Source organism: Mustela erminea, chromosome 1 (assembly GCF_009829155.1).
Source record: "Mustela erminea isolate mMusErm1 chromosome 1, mMusErm1.Pri, whole genome shotgun sequence".
In the NCBI taxonomy this organism is placed as follows: domain Eukaryota; kingdom Metazoa; phylum Chordata; class Mammalia; order Carnivora; family Mustelidae; genus Mustela; species Mustela erminea.
Window position 1 is genome coordinate 219,600,686 of NC_045614.1, and position 24,059 is coordinate 219,624,744.

At 57.4% G+C, this 24,059-nt stretch overlaps 1 protein-coding gene across 12 annotated transcripts in view; it reads left to right on the forward strand.

Annotated features, from left to right (window-relative positions):
- Positions 1-24,059, forward strand: part of PCBP3 (poly(rC) binding protein 3) — a 252,640-nt gene that overhangs the window by 146,933 nt on the left and 81,648 nt on the right. The window contains exon 1 of one of the 12 annotated variants that reach the window (XM_032357490.1): positions 14,399-14,490. The exons of the other annotated variants lie outside the window; for them this stretch is intronic. The gene's annotated coding sequence lies outside the window, so the exon portion shown is untranslated. Of the gene's footprint in view, positions 1-14,398; positions 14,491-24,059 lie in introns of those variants that run through there. 12 annotated transcript variants of the gene reach the window in all.

The following is a 24,059-nucleotide window of genomic DNA, read 5'->3' on the forward strand; positions in this document are numbered from 1 at the left end:
CTGTTCCCACCTCTGTGCGTTCTCCAGTCCGGATGAGGCACGCCGTGTCAGCGCGTGGGTGTGTCTTCAGCCTGGGCCGGGAGTCAAGGACCAACACCATCGTGGAAGGTCTGGGTGACAGTCCCAGGGCTTTCCTGGCCTGTGTGATGTCCCAGGGCAGTCGAATGTGACTGCTTCTCCCTCATGAAGCATGTCACGTGTACTGAAGTCATTTTCTTCTGACAGGACCTAAGAGAGAGCAGGTCTGTTGGGATTCACACCACCGGCGTGCCCCGTCCCCCTGTGCACGAGGAACAGGTACACACCGGCCGTCACACCGGGCTTCGAAGGGCTGTGTGCCTTCAGGGACTGCAGTGAGAAAAACTATTTTTAAAGTGAAGATAGAGACAGACAAGAGGTCTTCCGAGTGTGACTGGATCTGAGGAGTTGGGAGCAGGGAGGGTGTCGTGGCTGGGGAGGGAGCAGAGGCGTGCCCCAGCGAAGTCACAGCACCCTGGGCGGGGGCCCGCACAGGACCCTTGTGCCTGCTGGCTGTTGTCCAGGGGCGAGAGCCGAACCTCCCAGGCTTCCCGAGCCTGATGAGCCTCGAAGAGCCAAGTCGGGAGAGGGGATGATGCCAAAGGGGCCTTTCCGCGGCCTGTGGGTGTGGGGGGACCGGCGGTCCTTGGGAGGGGCCCTGCAGCCCGCTCTCCTGCTTGTCTAGACTGCGGTCCTGTCACAGCGCCCTGCCTCGAGCTCTGGCGCCGGACCCCCAGCTCACCGAAGGAAAGGCACTCAGCCCGTGGATGGGTGAACAGGGCCTCCGGCCACGTGTCCCCTTTGTGTGGCTCCCCAGGCCCTAAGGCCGAGGGGTGTTGGGGCACACCCTCCCTGCCAGTGCCGCTGGGCTCCGGCTGGACGGCCTGTTTTGCTGACATCTTCAGGGAAACCATTTTCACAAAAGGGTTTTAGTAAGTAGAGTTTATTTGAATGTTGTTAGTGGGAAGAAGACAGACAACAAGCAGTTCACGATAATCGTGTTTCGTTCCCTCACTGAACCGATGGGGAGTGTCTGTGGATGAGCTGGGGACGAGGGAAGCACGTGCTCCCTTGCTCGTTTCAGAGCCCCTGTTCCTCCCGTTCCTCACGGGCCCTCCCTGAAGACCGCCGGTGGCGGAGTGGGGTCCCACCCGTTTTCCACATGAGACAGGGCTGCTCCGGGGGGGCGCAGTTGGCCGAGCCGGGGCGGGGCCTCTGACCTCTCGCCGGGTGCTTTCCAGAACGTGTGGCAGGCCCCCGAGGTGGTCCGGCGTCTGCCAGGGCAGCGCACCCACACTGCTTCCCGTACGGAGCGTTTGCCAAGGCTACGTCCGGAGAAAGGGCTCTGCAGCTCGGAGAAGCTGGAAAAGCACATGCTATTTAGAAGAAATTGTCCCCAACCAGGTGTCCTGGGAGCATTTAGGTGTAGAGGTGTGCCATGGTGGGGAGCACTGGGGACCCTTCAGGGTGGCTGGGGACCTCCCCAGGGACCTGGGGACTGTGTGGCTGTGTGGTGAGGCGGACACCCAAGGGAGGCTCTGCAGAGGTGGACTGTGCCTCGCGGGGAAGCTGCCGTGTGATGCGGCCATGGGGCCTCCACACCGCTGACGGCTGAGACAGAACAGACGCAGTAGCCGGATAGGGGGTTGGCGTGCTACGCGGAGTCAAGCATGTGCAGGTGGCTCCCTCCGCAGTTGTGACATGGAAGCCTCATCCACACCCCTGGTAAAAGGAAGTTAAAATCCATTTCTTAGGGCACCCTGCTGCATGAAGAGGGGGCTGCGATTGAAGCCGAGGGGAAGACCTGCCCTAGTGAGAGTCCCAGCTGGCCAGGCCCTGACCCGGGAGCCTGCCTGGAGGGGCCCCAGAGCCCGCAGGACCAGCATCTGCTCCTGGAGGTCCGCAGTGCTCCTCGTCCCTCCGGGCCCTCTCCAGGCTCACCATGTGGGTACCCGGCCAGCAAGCTCAGCCCTTTGCTACCGCCCGCGCTATCTGCCTGTACATCAGGGCCCTTCTCCCCACACAGGGGCTTCCGGAACATTGTGATTTATGGTAAGAAATGTATAATCGGTCTCGTCCCTATTCCTAGCCCAGAATACCAAGGGTTTTAACTTTGGAAGGTCCTGAGTGAGAAGAGCATAAAGGTGTCTTTGGTTACGTTAGAGAGATGACTTTTGGAAAGCACCTAAGCTTGGGAGCTGGTGGCCAGGGGGACCAACCGCATGAGCGGAAACTGGAACTTTCCCTGGAGCTTCCCTGAGCTCCCGGGAAGGGAGAGGAGTTGGAAGTTGAATGAATCGCCCATGGCCAGTGAGTTCATCCATCCATCATGGCGCCTCCCTAAAAACCCCAAGGACTGGGTTGGGGAAGACGTGGAGGTGTGGGGGGAGTGGCCTCTGGACACGGAGGCTCCTCCCCCTCCCCCACACCTGGGGCTGCACGTCCGCATCCAGCTGTTCCTGAGTCCGTCCGTCCTCTAAGAAGCTGGGATCTAGTGAGTGAGATGTTTCTCTGAGGCCTGAGAGCTGCTCTAGCTCATACTGAACTGGAGGCTGGGGCCGTGGGAACGGCAGCTGAGAGCTGGTTGGTCAGAAGCACAGGGGACAGTGGTATTGAGCCCCTGGCCTGTGGGATGAGACCCTGAGCCCAGGTAGACAGTGTCAGAAATGAGTAGAATGCGGGAGCCCCGCCGGGGTTGGAGGGCTGCTTGGTGTGGGAAGCCCTGCTCCGCAACTGGTGTCAGAATCCTGTCTTCCTGCGGGGTCTTCCCCTCCCCCCACAAGCTGGCTCCGCCGCTGGCTTCCCCTCTGGATGCCAGGCCGTTCGGAGCTGTCGTAGCGTCCTGGCGTGGGATTTGAAGCAGAGACATTAGTCCAGTTCAGGGTGACGTGGGTTCTGGGCCACCTGTCCATGCAGCTTGTTCGAGCCCTTGCCCCTACCCCCAACCGGGGCCAAGTGGGATGGGCCTCCGGTCACGGGGGCGGGGATGCCTGCAGGGAGCTGTTCGCGGTCACCTGCCCACTTCAGTCCCAGGAGAAGAGCAGGAGTCTCTTCGGAGAGCGGCAGCTTCCGTCGCAGGAGGCACGGCCTTGCTCCGGCACCCGAGCCGTCCCCTCCGTGTCGCTGTGCTGCCGGGGCTTCCGCACAGCCAGCTCATCTGCCCCAGGTTCCTCCAGCGGCCGGGCCTCCTTCGGGGCATGTGGCCATAGGTCAGGCTGCAGAGTGCCCCACATGTAGCCTCCGGGACGCCCGTGATGGTTGGAGCTGTTCTCCCAAGGGCCGCCGAAGTGACCGGCCAAAACCATACAGGCGCCCCATGAGGCCTGCCCTTCTCTGCGCGCTCGTGGGGCACAACAGTGTGCATCCTTCAGCTAGAGGAGCTGTCCTGGCATGCCAGCTGCCCCTTTTACACACGGTGCTGACACCTCGTGTAGTGACCTTCTACCTTGTCTGCCCCCATGGGGCTCCCAGAGCACCCGGCCAGCTTGCTGTTGTCTGTTCGCCATGTCCACTTAGGAAACGCCAGCCACGAAGTGGTCCAGCACGATGTCTGTGCTGCGCTAGCACGTGGCCAGGGATCCCGACGAGGGAATATGGTCCCCTGAGCGGACTTAACAGCAGCCCCCAGAGATTGCTTCTCCTGTCCTCCCCAGAAGGCTGACTGACGTCTACCTCTGTCCTGACGGGACCGAGGTAGGTGTGTCCCAGGCGAGTTGCTGAGACAAGTGCAAAGACCCCACAGCAGGGCCACTGGAGCCGCCACTTGGCTGGGACCACAGCAGTGCACTGTCATCGGCCAGTCTGCCTCGTTTCATGGTGGAGAGTGGAAAGTGGGGCTCTGGGGTCTAGGTCCCTGCGACCCCATAGCCCAAAGTGTCATGATGGCTCTGACTGTGGCTTTTCCTGCACGCTGCCCCAGCCTGGTGGTGAGGTTCCCAGGAGTTATACTTGGCCGTTTCTACTTCAGTGTCCAAGATCGGGGCACCACAGGCGGCGTTCTGGCAGCTGCTAAGTATCTCACCCAGTTACGCTTTCAGGGATGACGTTGACGTCCCCTAGTTACATGTGCAGGCACAGGGACCCCTGAAACACACGAGGGCCAGGTGAGCTAAGGGTCTGTGGTAGTGTTTGCATTGCCTGGAATTGGGGAGAGCTCAGGGCTGGTTTCCAGCAGCCCCAGGAAGGCCTGGGGGCTCTCTCTCACCACCACCCTGTGACTGTGTCCATTGGGCTCGGGCGAATGCCTGTCCCGTGCCACAGGCTGTGACAGGTTCTGCCATCATCGTGGGCTCTGCCGTGCAAGTGGCTTGGACCTAGAGCCTGGGCCAGCCATCCTGATCGTCCTTGAAACTGGGTGATGTCGATGTCCTTCCAGCTCACAGGTTATCTTTAGCGTGCCCAAGGCCAGGCCACCTCCATCCTGGGGACACCCTAATCCACTTATGGTGGCCTTAGAGCACTGGGGGTCAGCGCGCCTCCCTGAGCCCTGGCATTGCTACACATTGCGTAGTTCTGCCTCCATCCAGCCTCACTGGCCACATGTGGCCATTGGCCTTTGCTGTCCCACAGTTGCATCTCCCCCAACAGCCAGGCTGACGAAAACACCGCACTGAGCTCTGCTGCTTCCAGTTCATTCCTCATTGCCTCCACGAAGGGCCCTCGGGAAACGCTGGCAGGACACCCACCACCAACCGCGCCGTTCTGCATGCCCGACCCATTGACGTTTGGCTCTTGGAGCATCCAGGCCCTGCTCACAGCGCTGGAACTGCTCTTGCTGCGCTGGTCCCAGGTGCTGCTTCCTGCCAACAAAGGCCCCTGTGCTTCCTTGGAAGGCGGCCTGTCCTCTTTGTGGCCGCTGCTCTAGGCCGTCCCCAACAGTGCTCAGAGGCCGAGCCGTGCCCTTTCCCCAGGACACAAGCCAGCAGCCACACCATGTTCCCCACACTGTCCTCTGCTGCCCTGGCTCAGGGGTGCCCTTCAGGCTGGCCTGGACTTCTGTCTCCAGGCCCAGGAGGCTCCTGGCAACTCAGGTGAGACTTGGGACACGGGGGACTTTGTTTTCTGACAGGAGTCGAGAAGCTGTGGATTCCTCTGGGCAGGAGTGCTCCCCGTCCGAGTGAGCTGCGGTCTGCAGGTGAAGAGCCGCACTGAGCGAGCTGCCTGCCGAGGGGCGGGGGGTGAGCCCCAGCCCTAAGACTCGGGCACACACGGCCTGTGCCTCCCTCCACGGCTTCTCCGGGAGAGCCGTGGGGGCTCTGAGGACCCTCGTATTGCAGACAGGACACCACTTGGCCATGCGTGGCTGGTCATCAGGACGGAGAGACACCATGTCCTTCCAGGACTCTTGGTGACCTTGCAGGCATGAATCAGAGCCTGGCCAGTCTGTGCTCTGCACTGGTGGCAGCTGTTCAGTTCTGTGGGTGGTGCAGTCTTCCCGGCTCCCACTGCACTCCGCCCCTGCAGCCTGAACACACGTGAAAACCAGCGGCAAGTGGGAGGGCCTGGCTCCGTGCCGGTTAACCTTGAACCACACTAATGGGCTGGGGCTGGGTGGGTCCCAGCTGCACAGTCTTTGAGGGTCTGGAGCCGGTTCTCCGAGGCTCTGCGCTGGGACCATGAAGCTCTGCTGCCACCCCGTGGTGAGGATGTGGCTCCGCGAGGCCCGCTCCTTCCACTGAACTGCTCTCAACATACCAGATGGGTTTCTACTCTCATCCTTCTTATTTCTTTCTTCTGCTTGGTTTAGGCTTTATTTGCTGTTCTTTCACCAGATCCTTTAGGTCAGCTTGTGCGTTTCGGATCTTTCTAATTTTTTGAGAGAGGCACGGATGGCTGTGTCCGTCCATCTAAGGACCGCCTTTGCAGTATTGCATAGGTTCTGAACCTACATGTGTTCATATTCATGGGTTTGCATGAACTATTTAAGTTCCTCTTTAATCTCCTGGTGGACCCATTCATGCTTTAGCAAATTCCCTTCCGGATTTTCCTTGTGGTTAAGCTCCAGTTTCAGTGCACTGTGGTCTAAAAATATGCAGGAAGTATTCTCAGTCTTTTGGTATCAGTTGAGACCTGATATGTGACCCACTGTATGGTCTGTTCTGGAGAAAGTTCCATGTGCACTCAAGAAGAATGTTTTCTTAAAAAAAAAAAAAAAAGAATGTTTTCTGTTGTTTTAGGATGGAATGTTCTGTGTGTATCTACAAAGTCCATCTGGTCCAGTGTGTCATTGAAAGCTCTTGTTTCTTTGTTGATCTTCTGCTTAGATGCCCTGTCTATTTATTGCTGTGAGTGGAGTGTTGAAGTCTCCCACTAATTATCAATATGATTCCTTATTTTGGTTCATAGTTGGTTTATGTAGTTGGCTGCTCCCATGTTGGGGGCACAGATATTTACAATTGACACCGCACACAAAGATAAACTCAAAATGGATGAGAGACCTCAATGTGAGGCAGGAATTCATCAAAATCCTAGAGGAGAACATTGGCATTGACCACAGTGACTTCTTTTAAGACACATCTCCAAAGGCAAGGGAAACAAAAGCAGAAATGAACTTTTCAGATTTCATCAAGATAAAAAGCTTCAGCACAATAAAGGAAACAGGCAACAAAACAAAGAGACAACCCATGGGATGGGAGAAGATCTTTGCAAATGACATTATGGATAAAGGACTGGATCCAAGATCCATAAAGAACTTCTAAATCTCAACACCCAAAAAACAAACAACCCAGTCAATAAATGGGCAGAAGACATGAACAGACACTTCTCCAATGAAGACATACAAATGGCTATCAGACACATGAAAAAATGTTCAACATCACTGGCCATCAGGGAAATTCAAATCAAAACCACATTGAGAAACCACCTCACCCCAGTTAGAATGGCCAGAATTACCAAGACAGGAAACAACGTCTGTCGGAGAGGATGCGGAGAAAGGGGAACCCTCCTGCACTGTTGGTCGGAATGTAAGTTGGTGCAGCCACTCTGGAAAACAGTGTGGAGATTCCTTAAGAAATTAAAAATAGAACTTCCCTATGACCCTGCAATTGCACTACTGGGTTTTTACCCCAAAGATACAGATGCAGTGAAAAGATGGGGCATCTGTACCCCAATGTTCATAGCAGCAATGGCCACAATAGCCAAACTGGAAAGAGCCAAGATGCCCTTCAGCGGATGAATGGATAAGGAAGATGTGGTCCATATATACAATGGAATATTGCTCAGCCATCAGAAAGGATGAATACCCACCGTCTGCATCGACATGGATGAACTAGAAGGGATTATGCTAAGGGATATAGATCAGGCAGAGACAGACAATTATCATACGGCTTCATTCATATATGGAACATAAGGAATAGCGTGTAGGATCATGGGGGAAAGGGGGGGAAACTGAATGGGAAGAAGTCAGAGAGGAAGAAAAACCATGAGAGCCTCTGCACTCCAGGCACCGAACGGAGACTGACAGAAACGAGGGGGATGGGAAGATGAGGTAGCCGGAGATGGGTATGGAGGTGGGCGTGGGTGGTGATGAGCACTGGGCGTTATGTGCAACTAATGAGTCGTTGAACCCTACACCAAAAACTAATGATGTGTGTCGGCTCATTGAATATAATAACAAAAAAATTTTTAAAAAAATCCCCGGATGGAAAGTACAGCTGACCCTTGAACACTCGGGGTTAGCACCCCCCCAAACACACACACACAGAGTCAAAAATACACATGTAGGTTTACCTACTAACAGCCTTCTTTTGACTGGAAGCCTTACCGATGTCGATTCACACTAATTGTGTGTTGTCTACTGTGTTCTTATGGTGAGGTAATGCAGGGAAACGGAAACGGTATTAAGAAATCATCAGGAAGAAAACATACACTTAGAGTACTGTACTGTATTTATCAATACCGTAAGTTTATGCCGACTGTTTACAAGATGAGTTGGCTGTCAATACCTACGTCAGGATTGTTTTACATGATACAAAACTCTAGATGTTTTGTGCAGCACGAACACTAGACACCAAATCTGAAAGGTCATGTACAAATATATTCATGGGTGTTTGCTGGTGTGTTTGCAGGTGTAATCAGCATTGTGATTGCTTTATATTAGCCTCCTGTGATCAGTAGTTTGCAGCGCAGAAGCCTAGCCTAGACGATGAGAGAGCACTGTAAAATGTCCACGGCGTACAGTGTTACAGCCATATCCGTAAGGCAGTACTGGAAATACTGTTATATTTTTTAAACAACTGCTTACCTGTAATGATCGACTGATAGGCATTTCTCCAATTGGAGAGAGCGGCGCACTGCACCTTCATGGAATTCTTTGAAAGCAAGTTATAAAAGAAGTTATCTAACAGTAAGAAAACCAACGCATTGTTAATTTTATGCTAGATAGGACTCGCGTCCTGCCTGTGTAGGGCATAGGCCGTCCCCTTCCATGAGTCTTGCCCACGACGTCCTGCTGGGTGGGTGTTCAGGGGATTGGTGACGGTGATGGAAGCATCACAGACATTCCCTGGCGTCCCAGGGACAGGTTTGCGCACGAGGACGCTCACAGACATGCAGCAGGTAGGTTGCGACCTGTACAGCATGAGGTCAGTCACCAGCCAGTAGGCAGAAGTGGGGCCTCGTGCAAGGCCTCACCCTGGTTGTGCTCGTGGTGACAGGCTGAGGAGGAGAGGGACAGAGGGTCCTGCTGTCTTGGGGCAGGGGGACCTGGAAGGGAGGTGGTACACGCCGCACACTCAGTGTAACTTTATGCAAATACGGTGTCGTTTCCGACTTTTCTGCTGTTTCGTTCCTCTAAGAATGTCTCTATATGGCACCAGTCTCTCTTCTGCTGTTCGCACTAGTCCCAGTGCCCGTGTCCTAGGAGTGTCATGTCGTAAGAGAAGTCCAAAGCAGTGTTGAGTAATGGAACCTGCCTGGCAGATTGTCATTGTCGCCAGCCAGTATGTTTCCTGGCCTGGTGGCTTCTGCGCACGTCTTCGTGTCGTCGGCGCTGGTCCGGGAACTCTCCTCAGCATCAGGTCGCCTTCTGTCATCCCTCTGGGCTGGTGTCTCTTAGCTCCAGACCCAGATCTTGAAACCCTTCACCCCTCACCTTTTTTTGCTGTGTCCACACCTCACTTGGGTTTCTTCCCTGATCGTCTCTGTCAGAGATCCCAAGTCATGCACGTCTGGACACAGTGTCCTCCAGTAGGAATTTGAGTTTCAGGCTCCGTGCTTTTCACGGATTTTCTGGAACGACACTGGCATCTTCACTAGTGTAGTCCTCCCAGACTTCCGTGACGGCTCTCTTTCGTGGGGTTCTCTTCTGTAGTGTGGACAGTCCTTTCCATAGAGTGATGCATGTCACGAGCCTTAAAGGTCCTTTATGACCCCCAGTCTAGAGGCTCAATCAGAGGACTGTGATTGGGGGCAAGCGGACCGCTTCAGCGCCTTTGGCGTCAGTCTCATGGGGGTCCGGACGGCTGGAGTTTTGTCCCGTATGAGAAAAACCTTGAAGGCAGTCCCTTACTAACCAGGTACTTCCTGACTTCGTGGGCAAAGCATCCATGGAACCAGTCCCGAAAAAAGAGCTCTCGTCCAGACCCTCTTCTCGTCCAGCCAGAAGCCGGGCAGCCGTGATTATCTTTCGAATGTACTGGTGAGCTGGCATGGGCACAGGGGCCCGTACAGGCGCAGGCACAGTGTGCGTAGGAGCTTGGGGAGGAGCGAGCCACAGCCGGCGTGGGCCCTCCTCGTGTCTGGCCCACTCTGGGACCTTGAGCTTCCATCGCCGTGCATTCGGGCTGACCGAAACAAGAGGTGGGGCTCAGGGCTACTGGAAGTGGGGGCCTGGGAGGTCTCATGAAGCTGCCACTCAAAGGGCAGCCCCCTCAGTGCCAGGCCCCGGGATGTGAACCCACGACACAAGAGTAGGATGGTCACGGTGTATCACATGACATCCCCGTCTGTTTGTCGGCATGGGCTGGACATTCTCCCTGAGAAGTCGTGCCCTGAACAGGTCCTCACCCGAGTCATTGATGTGCAGTCAATACGTATTCAGAAAGAGTGGCCCGAATTGACAGTGACCCAGGAGATAGGCCGACTCATGGGCTAGGAGATCAGGTCGTGGAAACAACAGTCAGAAAATTAGTGACCAGGAGATTGATGAGGTACGTGTGACATCCCCTGGGGATGGTCCACGTGAATGCTGGTCAGAGGGCCTTTCCGTCCTGAGGCAGGCCGTTGACCTCTGCTATGGATGGCGGTCAGCCTTCGCTGCTCCCCACTCCATGCCCAGCGGGCTTGAGGACCGCGTGACCTGCAGACAGGCACAGGTTCCTCTCGCCAGGCTGATCGGGCTGTGGCCATGCCGAGTGCCCAACCTGCCAATGAGCCTGCCTTCGGTGTCACGTCCAGGAGCTCGCCCCCCATGTCCCTGCTGTGGCAAGACTGGCGGCACTTGGGCCCCTCCCTCCCTGGAAGGGCATCAGGAAGGCCCAGGAAGGGCACCAAAGAAGCCCTTCCTCACCGCTGCCATCCTCTGTCTGCTGAGCGTGCGGTGCACCTGCAGCAAGAGGGGGCAGCCCCAGGCCCCTGCCCTCCATACGCCCAGGCCTTGCTGCCGGAGTGCGGTGTCCCCCACATGGGCCAAGGAGAGGCTGTGTGCGGACCGGAGGGCTGTGGGAGAGGTTTGCACTCACGAAGTCCCCACGTCCCCACCTAACAAGGCACAATAGTGAGGGATGCTGTTTCTCAGAAGAGTAAGAGGTAAAATGCATAATCCACCCGAACAGCCACACCGGGAGGAAGTGCGAAAGCTGGTGAGAAGCCCGAGCGTAGGGACGTGGGCTTCAGGACGGACACTGACGCCCCAGGGAGGCATTGCAGCCTGCGGGACTCTGGTGCTCCGAGGAGATGGCCTCTCAGGTCCTGCTGGCACGCAGCCGCTCCGCGCCCGAGTCCTGTGCGCCAGGCGGCCCTGCCCGGCCCCGCTGCAGGTTGGCGCGTTCCTGCCACAGGCGGTGTTTCCGCAAGCGAAAGGCCTTTCCATTTCTTTCCTGGAGTCTGCGTTGCAAATGTTTCCTCAGGTTATTGGCCCTTACATTTTGTTGAAAATATATTTTAAAAATAGGCTTCCAAACCTTTTTAGGTTTACAGAAAAATTTAAATGCCAGCACAGAGATCTCCCACCCTGTTACTAACAGCTGTTGGCGTGGTCCGTTGGCTACAATTAATGAACCAAGCGATGTTCTCATCAACTGAAGTCTGCTTGCAGACCTTCCGTTTTTGCCGAACGTCCTTCCTCCGTCCAGACCCCGTACTGCATTTAGTCCCAGTCTCTGTAGGGTCTTCACGGGCAGTTTCTTAGACTGTCCTTGGCTTTGACCTGGCAGTTTGAAGGAGGACAGGGTCAGGTTTTGTAGACTGCGCCTCTGTCGGGATTTCCCGGTGTCTGTCTCAGGGACAGGGTCGGGTTTGCAGACTGCGCCTCTGTCGGGATTTCCCGGTGTCTGTCTCAGGGACAGGGTCAGGTTTTGTAGACTGCGCCTCTGTCGGGATTTCCCGGTGTCTGTCTCAGGGACAGGGTCGGGTTTGTAGACTGCGCCTCTGTCGGGATTTCCCGGTGTCTGTCTCAGGGACAGGGTCGGGTTTGTAGACTGCGCCTCTGTCGGGATTTCCCGGTGTCTGTCTCAGGGACAGGGTCAGGTTTTGTAGACTGCGCCTCTGTCGGGATTTCCCGGTGTCTGTCTCAGGGACAGGGTCGGGTTTGTAGACTGCGCCTCTGTCGGGATTTCCCGGTGTCTGTCTCAGGGACAGGGTCGGTTTTGTAGACTGCGCCTCTGTCGGGATTTCCCGGTGTCTGTCTCAGGGACAGGGTCGGGTTTGTAGACTGCGCCTCTGTCGGGATTTCCCGGTGTCTGTCTCAGGGACAGGGTCGGGTTTGTAGACTGCGCCTCTGTCGGGATTTCCCGGTGTCTGTCTCAGGGACAGGGTCGGGTTTGTAGACTGCGCCTCTGTCGGGATTTCCCGGTGTCTGTCTCAGGGACAGGGTCGGGTTTGTAGACTGCGCCTCTGTCGGGATTTCCCGGTGTCTGTCTCAGGGACAGGGTCGGGTTTGTAGACTGCGCCTCTGTCGGGATTTCCCGGTGTCTGTCTCAGGGACAGGGTCGGGTTTGTAGACTGCGCCTCTGTCGGGATTTCCCGGTGTCTGTCTCAGGGACAGGGTCGGGTTTGTAGACTGCGCCTCTGTCGGGATTTCCCGGTGTCTGTCTCAGGATGAGCGAGACTGGGGGGCGAGTTGCTTCCAGGACGACCGCAGATGTGAAGCGCCCTGGCCGGCACATCAGCTCGCACACTCTGGCCACGCTGACCTTGAGCCACTGGCCAAGGTGGTGTGTGTCAGGCTTCCCTGCTCCCTCCCACACTGTCCTCTTGGGAGGGTGTCACTGTGTGCGGCCACACTTAGGGATGGACATAAAAACTCTGAATTTCTGCTAGAATCTGTATTGCTTTTGCGTGTGAGATTAGAGTCGGTCTCTAATGGTTTACCCGTTGGTCTTAAAGTCACTGTGCCGGCACCGTTGTTAAAGGGTCTCGGCGTCTCAGCTGCCGTGTCCCTCTCTTGCGCCGCGTGTGCACGGCTTTGACTGCTTCCACTGGTCTCACTGCGCCACTGTGCCCGGAGCACGGAGCCGCAGTCTCTCAAATGTTGCCTCCTTAGGAAGCGACCACCGCACCGCTTCGTGAGGCCCCGCGGCAGTCCGGCTGGGCTCGGGGCTGGGACCGCGGCGGGTGTCTTCACAGAGGCCCTGGCGGGGGGGCGGCCGTCCTCCTGCAGCGCAGGCCCCTCTGGCAGCCCCTTGTAGAGGGCGCTCCCTGCTCTTCACCTGCCGCACCCGCAGTGCCTGACGCCTCTGCCCTGTGATCTGCCAGACTTGCGCAAAGCAGCGGGCAGCCCCGCAGCCGCCCCTGGGCAAGGGGGAGTGTGATGACCGCCTCCCAGGAGTGGCGGCGGCGGCGCCTCTAGACCCCCAGCCCCGCGGGCTCGGGCTCTTCCTCACCCTGTGCTTCCGTGTCCCAGCGCGGGTTTTTCTCACGAGAGTCCACCAGGCTCTTGTTCCTGGCCGGCCCGAATGTGTACGTGGTTTTCTCTGTTCGTTCTTTGAAGGTCAGAGCTATATACTTTTTGGCATTTCAAGTTTGAATTTACTCCCCACTGACTGACCTCTGCCCCCACATATCCGGTGCATGAGGGGGGCTGACAGGATGGTGTTAGGCTCGAGGCAAAGCCAGACGCCCATTCTAGCTCCTGTCGCTGTAAGGCAAAGCCCTGCTCAGAACTGACATGACGAAGTGAGCCCTCGAGCCCCCAGCTGGGGCCAGGCCGCAGAGGCCCCAAGTGTGGTCCGTGGGCTTAGGAGTGGATGGAGTAAAAGCCAAATGCATGGGCACGTACTCCTTGAAAACCCTGTTTTATTTTGTATTTTTCTTCTGTTGGATTACTGCTGACACACCGAAATAGCGTTTTCACCAAAAAGAACCACCTTTCTGGCGACCCACCACCTACATGCTCTGTGACAAGAGGTGATGGGATTAGTCCCCGCTCCTAGGGGTCTCGTCTGTGAACAGCCACGGCTCAGCAGGGAGCACTCTCCGCATCTGGCCTCTCCACGGGTTTCGTGTACTGAGTTACGTCTCCGTCATGTGCGCACACCCACGCACACACGCACGTTTACGCACATGCACGAGAAGAGGTCAACACGGCTGCTTGAGGCCCAGGGTCACTGGTGCTGTCTGCCTGTGCCGGGGAGCTGTGTCGGAGTGTCTGGTAGAGGGGACTCAATTGCACACTTTTAAGTTTTCTGCTGACTTGAAAAATTGTGACATCTGTCTCCTCGACAGTGTGAGCTCTCTGCTCAGTGTTCTTGTTTTTCTTTTTAAGACTGAATTCCTGGGGACTGGGCTGGCGTGGACAAGCTTGTCCCCACCCAGGCCAGGCCAGTGGTTGCACTCGGCATGCATGGCAGAAAGGGTCCCTGGGCCACTGGGTCCAAGGAGCTGTAGGTTTTCTGGAAGAAATGCGTCTCCGTTGTTTATATGCCTTTGGTTAGTTTCTAGCACCCTACAGTGGTTATTTTTTGACATTTTTGTCTAGTTTTGTCACTGTTCGGGGGGAGATGATTTGCCAAGCCTCACTCCAGCTTTCCCCAGTCCCACGTCCCTCATTGTTTCTCTCACATACTTCAGACATTTCCAGGGAGCACGGATCTAGCTGCGAATCTGTTTACAGAGCATCTGGAGTTTCAAAACTCTCAGGTTCTTGCTGTGCTTTTTGGATCTCTCGTTTCCTTTTTTTTCCTCCACAGTCTTCGAGTTCTCTGAGAGCATCTGAGGGCACTAAGCCACATCCAGAGTTCTTCAGCTCAGTCATGGAAGCGGAGGGGCACGTCATGTCCTGTTCCACATGCCCCGTGATCAGATTCTTCGAATCAGGTTTGCTTATGTGCAGCGAGGCATCGCCGGGGGCTGGGGGTTGTGCGGCGGGACCCGGCTTCCACGGGCGAGCAGGGAGCCCTCGCCTGCCAGCCTAGGCTTCGTCTCCGCAGCCGGCGTGGGTGGCGGGGTTTTCTGGGGCGTCGGGGGCTGCCCACCCAGGTGGGGCTGCTGCTTCGACAGTTCACGTGTGCCAAGGCCTTCTCTTCTGTCCAAACTGGTGCTTTTGCAAGGACACAGATGACCCTGGGCATGTAGGGGGTGCCTCAAGAAGATGGTGCGGGACTTAGGGGCCATCGAAAGGGAGCAGACTGTCCCCAGTGGTAAAGCTCTGAGTGTTTGGGGCCTTAGCAAAATCTTATTGGAACAGAATATGCTTCTCCTGGGGAAGTGCTTGCCAACCTCCAAGCCCCGCATTTCACAGGTGGGCAGCTGAAGAGAAGGCATCTCTGGGGCCTGAAAGTGTCCCTGAGACCAGGCAGCCGTCCTCAGTCCTGTGGCCCTGAGAGCAGCCACCGTCCCCCCTTTTGGGCTGCACAGTACATCACCGGCAGCTTTTATAGATCCAACGCCAGGGCCATGCTCAGGGCTCTCACCAATGTGGTTTTGGTGGGTCTCCCTGAAGTCTGCATAGCCCAGTGACTCCCTAGTGGAAGCAGGACAGGTCGCTGCGGAGTCTGGACTCGGATGTGTTGTGGCCGTGTTCAGTGGAACGCCGGCTGTTTTGGAGCACGGCTGCTCCTCTGTTTCAGAGGCTCTTGTGGACCCGGTGGATGACAGGCCCAGGTCTGTCATGGGGGAGGCAGTGGAGGAGAACTGACCCTCACTCCCCTGCTGGTGTGCTTGTGGAGGGCCTGAGGCCCTGAGCACTCAGCCAGTCCTGGGCCGGGGGCTTCTGGAAGGGGCAAGGAGGGTGACTGGTCTGCCCCCACGAGACTGCAGTCCGGTGACCCTAGGATTGGGGGTCCATGAGGGAGGAGGGCTGCCCGCTCTGACTTCCCGGGGCTTGTGCAGACCATTCCTTACGTCTGCCTTTCTTTCTGGTAGGGTTCCAGACGGAGTCCGAGAGGGTAGGGGCCGGGAGAAGGGGCGCTTGGACCGCCAGCCACCTTCACCTGAGGCGCCTCCGCTGAAGCAGCCGGGGTAGGGGTGTCGGGGCAGCCCCCAGCCTCCATCAGGCACTGCAGTGGGGCCGTTCTAGCAGAAGGGGCGTCGGTGTGGGACATGGGGTCGTGTGTGGAATCTGTCACGTCACACGGAGGAGGCTGCGGTCTAACCTTGGCAGGGAAGTAGATTCGAGTGTGTTTTTTCCTTCTTGTAGCGACTAGCATTGAGATACACTTGTTCCGGGGTGCCTGGGTGGCTCAGTGGGTTAAAGCCTCTGCCTTCAGCTCAGGTCAGGGATCCTGGGATCGAGCCCCACGTCGGGGGCTTTGCTCCGCGGGGAGCCTGCTTCCTCCTCTCTCTGCCCGCCTCTCTGCCTACTTGTGATCTCTGTCAAATAAATAAATAATCTTAAAAAAAAAAAAAGATACACTTGTTCTCAAATCGCCTTGAAACAAAGTATCTAATGAAAGAGGGAGAATGAAAATGAGGCAAGTCCGCCGGCAGAGGGACACTCTGCGTGCGCAGGTCCACACCGCCGCAGAGGGACACGTCTCACGTGCGCAGGTCCACACGCTGAGGTCTCGTTTCTGTGACGTCCTGCAAGTGCGAACTGACCTGTAGGGACAGAAGGCCGATCAGCAGACTTCCTCCTGGAGGACCGAGTTGCTGAGCGCAGCCAGAGCCCTGGGCCTTACTGTATAAAACAGGCATCAAACACTCCAAAAGGTGGAGAGGCAAAGGCAGAGCAGCCGGACGACAGCAGAAGCGCGGGACGCAGTGGTGGTGCGCCCCTGGGGTTTCCTGTCACCTCGTACGGTCTTGACTGGTCTGGGACACGTCTGAAACCTAAAACCCCCGTGGTCCTGTGCAGACCAAGATCAAAACAAACACAAAATCCAAATAAACCCCCGCGCTCTCTGAGCAAACCAGCTTGGCCAGATAAAGGTCTTTAGATAAGAAGCATTCTACTCGGGCCAGATACGCCCCCAAAACAGGGCCTCTACCCTTGCCAGACTGTAAGAGCGCACCCTAGCCCTCACCGTGCTGCTGTCAGAGAGGCTGGGGGCAGATCCCGGACTTACATGGATCTGGGCTCTTTGAGAACCCCGGTGCCATGTCAGTGTGGGCCCCACACTCCCCTACCTGCCCAGAAGTAGTGGGGCCACCTGGGTATCAGTGGAGGCCAAGTGGGGAACCAGCAAGGCAGCACCCCACCCTTTCCTTGATGGAATGGCGTCTGAGGGAGTTCAGAGCAAACACAAGATTTAGGTGAAATCCAGAGTTTCACAACAGAGTATCAGAGCGTCCGGATTTCATCTGAAAACCACCCCACACACTACAGACCGGGCAGGTCTCTAACGGAATGCGTACGGGCAACAGACACCAACACCGAGTGACACCGATGGCAAAATGACCTGACAAGGCTTTTAAAGAAGCTTTGCAAAAATGCTTTATGGGCACTTACAAAAATTGAAACAAATGAAAAACTAGAAATTTTCAGCAAAGAAATAGAAGTGTAAGAAAGATCCAAAATTGAGGGTTATTTTTATTAAGAGTCAGTTTTTTCAGAGCACTTTTAGATTCACAGTAAAATTCACAGGAAAATACAGAGATTTCCCATACAGCCGCTGTCCCCACACGGGCACAGCCTCCCCCACTGTCCGCATCCCGCACCCGAGTCGTGCGTCTGGTCCCATGAGTGAGCCCACACGGACACGTCGTCATCCCCCAGAGTCCGTCGTTCACGGGAGGGTCCCTCTCGGGGCGGGCGTTCTGTGCGTAGGGACGGCTGCGTAGGGACGGGCATCCACCGCTGCGGGGTCTCACAGAGTCCTCTGCCCTCCCCGTCTGCCGTGCTCCGCCCATTCGTCCCTCCTCCCTCTGCCCCCGCAACACGGCCTGTCACCGGCCCCACAACGGTGCCTTCGCCACAGAGTCCTGTCGCTGGGATCACACGGGCCGCAGCCGTCTCAGACCGGCTCCTGTCACTCTGACACACACTCACGGCCCCCCGCGTCCCCTCATGGTGGGATGGCTCATGTCCTCTTCGTGCTGAACACCCTCCCACGGCTGGAGGGACAGTTCCCGTGTCCGTCCACCCGCTGGAGGGCCCCTGGGTGGCTTCCAGGGGTTGGCAGTTACGCACGGAGCTGCCGCCGCCCTCATGTGCGGGTTTCCGTGGGGGCGTGTGTTCCCGTCGCCGTGGGGGGACCTCAGGGAGTGCGATCGCCGGGTCGGTGGGAAGAGCAGGTTTCGTCTTGGGAGAAACCACCAAACCTCCTTCCGAGGTGGCGGCACCACCTGCTTTCCCCGCAGCCGTGACGGGCGCTCCGGGGGCTCCCTTCCTCGCCAGACCGTGGCCGCTCTCGGAGGGGTGCAGCGTGTCGCCGCTGTTTGAGCGTCATCTCCCAGGCGACCTGGGACGTGGGGCAGCTTTACTGATTGGCCATCTGTGTGTCTTCTCTGGTGAGGTGCGAAATTGAAATTTTAGAACTGAAAAATACAATAAACACAATTTAAAAACTCAAATCGTATAGGGGCTCCTGGGTGGCTCAGTGGGTTAAATAAAGTCTCTGCCTTCAGCTCGGATCATGATCCCAGGGTCCTGGGATCGAGCCCCGAATCGGGCTCTCTGCTCAGCAGGGAGCCTGCTTCCTCCTCTCTCTCTGCCTGCCTGTGATCTGTCTGTCAAATAAATAAATAAAATCTTTAAAAAAAAAATCCTCAAATTATATAAATATGTACGATTTCATGTGCATCAATTATATCTCAACGTGTTGAAGTCTAATGCATGCTCTTTATGGGACACTTTAAATAAACAGCCCAGAAAGTTTAAAATGAAAGGTATGAAGGAAATGACCAGATTCATACCAACACAGAAGAGGAAGCGATTTGAGCAGGCGGGTAGGGAGGCTGGGCCCAGGCTTGCGTTGGCCCCACTGCTGGTCTGGGAGGCGCAGAGAAGCGCAGTGGGGACCCTTCGGGGCCGTGGCTGAGCTGCAGCAGCAGTGGATTCGCAGATCCCGGAGGCTTGGAAATGCAGTTTATTTTCAGGCATTTAGGTCAATGTGACCCTTTCTGTGTTGACGTCACCCCTTCCCAGGCTAGTGGTGCGGCCTCTTGGGAATGTTGTCACATAAGCGTGTTGTGGGATCGCAGGGTTCTTGTCTCATGGACACGAGAGGGTGAGGTGACGTGACAGCGCATTAAGTGAAGGTGCGGGCGGGCAGGAAGGGAGTGAGAGGGGCCCCAACGGAGGCCACCCCGCGTTTCTTACTGAAAACGGGGGCAGGAAGCTTGTGGCCTCGAGATCCCGGCGCCGCCTTGGTTTGAGCAGGGACCGTCGATAACCCGAGTGCTTGACTGCTTTGAGGTCTGCTCGTTTTCGGTGATTACAGCGTAGCCGCCGGAGAAGTACACTCCCTGGCATGGGGCCGGGTGCTCTGGTCTTCGCTTATCTCTCGTTCTCAGCAGCCAGGAATGGTTTCAGAGCCTAGTCAGGAGCCCCTGCCCCTCCCCGCCTCTACCTTAACCCTTTGCCGACTCGCCAGCGGAGAGCAGGAGAGCAGGAGAGCTGTGCGCGGGCCCGCCAGACTGCTTCCCGCAGGACACGCTACACGGCCAGGCCTGACCTCTGGGCTTGGCCCGCGCAGTCCTCTCTCGGGGGTGGGAGTGACAGATAATGCAGCCGCCGGTTTGCCACTCTGCTCGCAACGACAGTTTACTCCCTTCCTTTCCCGGTGCAAAAGAAGCACCATTAGGATGTGTGTCACTGGAACAGAGAAGTGCCACGTGCCACCTTTGCTCACCTTTGGCTGGGTAGAGCGGGCGCATGGCCAAGCACGCCACGGTGGGGTAGGAAGTACTCTGCGGCGGGGACGGAGGCTTCGCGGAGCCCACGCGGGCCTTCTGACCGGCAGGCCTGCTGTCAGCGTAGTGCAGAGCAGACCCTGTCCTTGAGCTGCTCGTGGTCCGTCCTCCGTCCTTCCTCCCCTGCCCCTGAACTGGGTTTGCGGCCGGCCCGCCGACTCCGAGCGGATCCTGCGGCTGCCTGGGGCTGTCGGCTGGAAGACATCTGCACGCGTCTCTTGCCGACACTGGGACAGGGCGGGGCGTTTCGGGTGTTACTCTGGGGAGGCTGCTGACCATCGGGAGCCCTGCTTGACTCTGGCCTTTCCTCCGGGTGTCGGAAGAAGTGGCTCAACCTTTCTACAGCTTCCACCCCCTGCCCAAGACCTGGGTCAGGACACCCCTTGGGTGCTCCTCCCCTGCCTGGGTCCCAGGGTCCCAGGGCCTGTCAGGTGGGCCCTGAGGAGAGGGTCTGGAGGTTTGCTGCTCCTCGGCCGCATGGCTGCCGTGGCCTGCCGGGGCGTGGTGTGGGCCTCACCGTGCCATCGGGGTGCCCCAGGGCTCGTGCTGTGATTCCGCATCTCCTTGCATTCTCATCCATCCAGAACGCACGCTTCATGCCTTTCCCCGGGCTGGGAGTGACCGTGGGCAGTGGGGGCATTTGGAGGTGCGGGACGAGTGAGCGGAGAAGAGGCCTCCTCGTGCTGCCTGCCGTGGGGCTGGGCTGCAAGGCTGCTGGGGGCCCAGAGGAGAGCTGTTGGGACGTGGGGACGTGGTAGCCGAGCCGTGTCTTGGGATGTGGCAGGAAACCATGTTTTGGGCCCGAGCGCCAGCGGAGAAGACCGGTCCGTGGCGTGGGAAGCACGGTTAGGTCGGGGGTTGAGTCAAGGCTCCGCAGCTGTGGCTTCAGGTGGGTCTTGCAGGAGCTTTGCAGCCTTGCCTCTGGGTGCTTGTCTGTGCTGTCTGCCGGCAGCGCCGGGTCCCCTGTGCTCCCAGAGGCAGGCTCCTCTCGGCAGGTTGGGGGAGGGGTGGCTCCAGCCCCCAGGCACCATCCAGAGCTCTGGGACTTCCGTATCCCCAGGCTGTTTCCGGGCGTGCACGTGCACGGAGCCCAGCTGTGATCCACGTCTCCCCAATTCAGATCATCTCTCCGGTGGGGACAGACAGCCCATCCCCGCTACCCACAGCCTCCTAGCATCTGTGTAAAGCGGGCTGCGGGGACGTTGCGGGCCTGGGCCCACCAGCCATGCCCAGAGCAAGGCCCGCTCATCGGGCTGCCCCAGCAGAGCCCCGCGCTTACGCAGAGTCCGGGTACCTCCTCTCCTCGAACGTTCTGGAACACTCAGCTTTACCACGGCCTCCGCAGCAGCACCAGGCAGCCTCCTCCCTCTGCTTCGAGGTCGCTCACAGCACCAAGGTCGCGCCAAGTGTGGGGTGAGAGGACGGCGTCTGCAGCAGGTGCCCTTGGAGACAGCACAGCCAGGGGAAGGGTTTGTGAGGAAGTGGGTGCAGGCCCGGGCCCGTCAGTCGGGGCCAGCGTGGGGAGGACGGGGCAGGAGCTGCACCATGGTGCCCATGTGCTCCTCCCCTGCCTGTGTAATTAAGTCCTTGTCTTTTGACAGTTACGTAAATCGTATTTATGATAAAACAAGATAATTAACGACATGGGAGTGTGGCGTCACGGTAACTTATCAGCTGACATTAAGACGCTGCGGTGTTCCGTGACCGGCCTTTTCTGGAAGGGAAGGGAATGACAGCGTGGTCACCATCTGCTCCGGCACTGTTGTAGGGAAATGAGTGGCTCCGTGCCTTCTCGGCTGCGAAGCCACCCCTCCCTGCTGCCGTCCAGAAGCCCACTAACGAGTGGCTGGTTTTCTCAGCTAGTATCCCCGGTCTGATTTGTCCCCCTCCCGGCGACCTTCTGGGAGTGAGGTCCTCCCGCCCCAACCCCCGTCCCAGCCTCGAAGCTTCACAGAAAGGCCTTCCTGCCCCTGAGCACTGCTCTCCAGCCCTGAACAGAGGGACCCCCCACCCACGAAGTCTGTCCAGGTGATGCTGAGGCTTGCTGCTCTGACAAATCTCTCGTCCCATGGGCCCTACTGTCAGAGCCCGCCCTCCTGCAGGGTCCGTCCCCCAGCACGGCACCCTCGTGTTTGGGCGGGTCCCGCAGGGTCTTGGAGCGTGTGCCACAGTCCCGGTGCACTAGCACGTGACGCTCGTTCTCGTCCCTGCAAAGCAAACCCCAGACATCCCCATCACCGCTAGAAGAGCCTGGGGAAGGCCCCAGCGCTGCCTTTCCGGAGTGCACACAGCCCTCTGGGGCTCTTGGCTCTTGTTAAACTGTTGTGTGGCTCATGGCCCGTGAGGCTGGCGAGCTCTCCGGGTGCCACCTGCCCTGCTCTTCAGGGGAGAGAGGGGTGTGCGTTTAGATGTTTTTGGAGAAGGGAAGGCTGGAAACATTCTGCTGTCATGTTTCATTTCAGTGTTCGGCAGAACTGACTAGGAAATTTAACTTACCTGGTTTTTCCAGCTTACAAAATTAATTTAAGGCAAGTAAGAGAATTTTCTATGGAGACGGACTGTGGGTCAGCCACTGAAGGTCTGCTTCTTGGTAACGTGGAAGTCAAAGCAGAATTTTCTCAAGAGAGTCCGTTTTTCACCGTGAGTGACAACTTCTTATACCAGCTGGACACACTGGGGTTCCAGGGGGTTAACCACCTCAGCCTTACGGAGACCCCTGCCTGCACCCCTGGCACGTGTCACAGCCCAAGGAGAGCCGTGGCGCTCCAGCTCTCTGTGGCTTCCTTGGTGCCATCGAGTGCTTTAGGGACAGGATGAGAATCTAGTGGGCAGACTGAGTTTAACAAAAATGGTACCAAGATTAGTACTTTGTTTGTTTTTACTTTTCACTTTGGCCTCTGGCAGCTTTTTCAAGCAGACCATCAGGTCTCCAGTGCCCTGAGTTGCTAGATAAGCCAGGGGAGAGGGAGGTGCCCCCCCTTACAGGAGCAGAGTCTGTCTCTCCAGGATTCACAAGGATTTACAACCACAGCCCGGCGTGTGTGGCCTTCAGTGTGGATGTGACACGTAGAGACAGAGGGCTGTACAGAGCATGGCTCAGTGACCTAGGAGAGGCTGGCCACTGTCCATGAGCGGAAAATCGCCTCGGTGGGATGGGAGCCCTTGCAGCTTCCCTGGCCAGTAGATGCAGGGTCGCCGCTCCTGGGGCTCGAGTCCTTGCTCCCGTTTCAAGTCATAAAATGAGATTTGAATATGAAATCTGATTTTTAAATGTTGAAAACAAATTCAGACGATGTGGACCAGTGAGCACGCGTCAGACAGACGTTGTCTGGTCACCGGGGGAAAGCCCACGTACAGAGAAGGCCCAGCCGAGCAGGACGTGATCAGACAAGCAGAGGGAGGCAGGACCGTCAGCACGCTCTGTGCAGAGGCAGACCCATGTCCTTGGCTCTTGTGGTTGGTGACCATTACAGCCCCCTTGCCCCTGGTCCCCCCACAGAGGCTCTGATTGAGGAGGCCGGAAGCCATGGGCCCCGAGACAGGGAAGCCTTGAAGGCCCAGCCGTGGACCTCTTACTCTGGGCTGGGGGTCCTGGTGTGTCCGGCTGTGTCCTCCATGTCCTGGTGCCAGGCCCTTGCTGACCAGGAGAACCTTGGAGAAGCTCTTTCATTCCATGTGCATCTGAGAAACCAGAGGGGAGGACGCTGTCACTGGGCTCAAGTCCAAAAAGACAGGACACTGAGCACCTTATGGATGTGGTGGCCCTCTGTCTGGCCACACTGCACTGTGCCAGGCTTCGTGGGTGACAGACGCAGGAGCCACAAAGACCAGGGGCTGTGAGCAGCCTCTCTAGCGGGTCCTGAACTCCAGCTCGGGCAGACCGGACCGGACAGGGCAACAACGTTCCCCTGTGGCCGCTCTGGCTGGGCTGGATGGTGTCAGCTGCCAACAAGGCCAGAGAAGTGGACTTGGGCTCCGGGCTCTGTGTGTGACTATCTCCTAGACGGTAGGCCTGGGCCCAGCTGCCCAGCGGGGGACTGTGCGTGGGGAGCCAGTGTCCTGGGCAGCCCTGGGAGGATGGGCCCCAGCTGATGGCCTTGCACTTCAGTCCAATGGGAAAGGGACAGCAGGGTGACAGACAGAGCCTCGGCCGCAGGCACAGTGACCTCATTAGACAAAAAGCTGTCTGCTCGTTCAGATGCTGGCAGGAGTTCCTGAGAGGAGCAAGGCAGGGCAGGGCAGGGCAGTGCTGCCGTGCTGCCCGCAGCGGCCTCTTCCTCTGTCCTGCCGTGGCCACCACTGCCCCAGGAGCGGCGTCCTTCCACCCGGCGGGCTCGCGCTGGCCACCCTCCGGGGAGATGCCGTCACATGCAGCCGCGGAGTCGCTCCTGATACCTCCTCCCCCCTTGTCCTCTGACCCAACACCGACCCTCTGAGTCGGCCTCCATCCTGCCTGCCTCGGTCATGGGAACAACCACAGCCTCCCAGGAACCAGAGTGACCTTGAAAAGCGTCGCTGTGCCCAGGTCACCACTCTGCATCCGTCCGTTCCCAGCCGAGGGCGACCTTCACGGTCCTGCCTGGTTGTCTGGC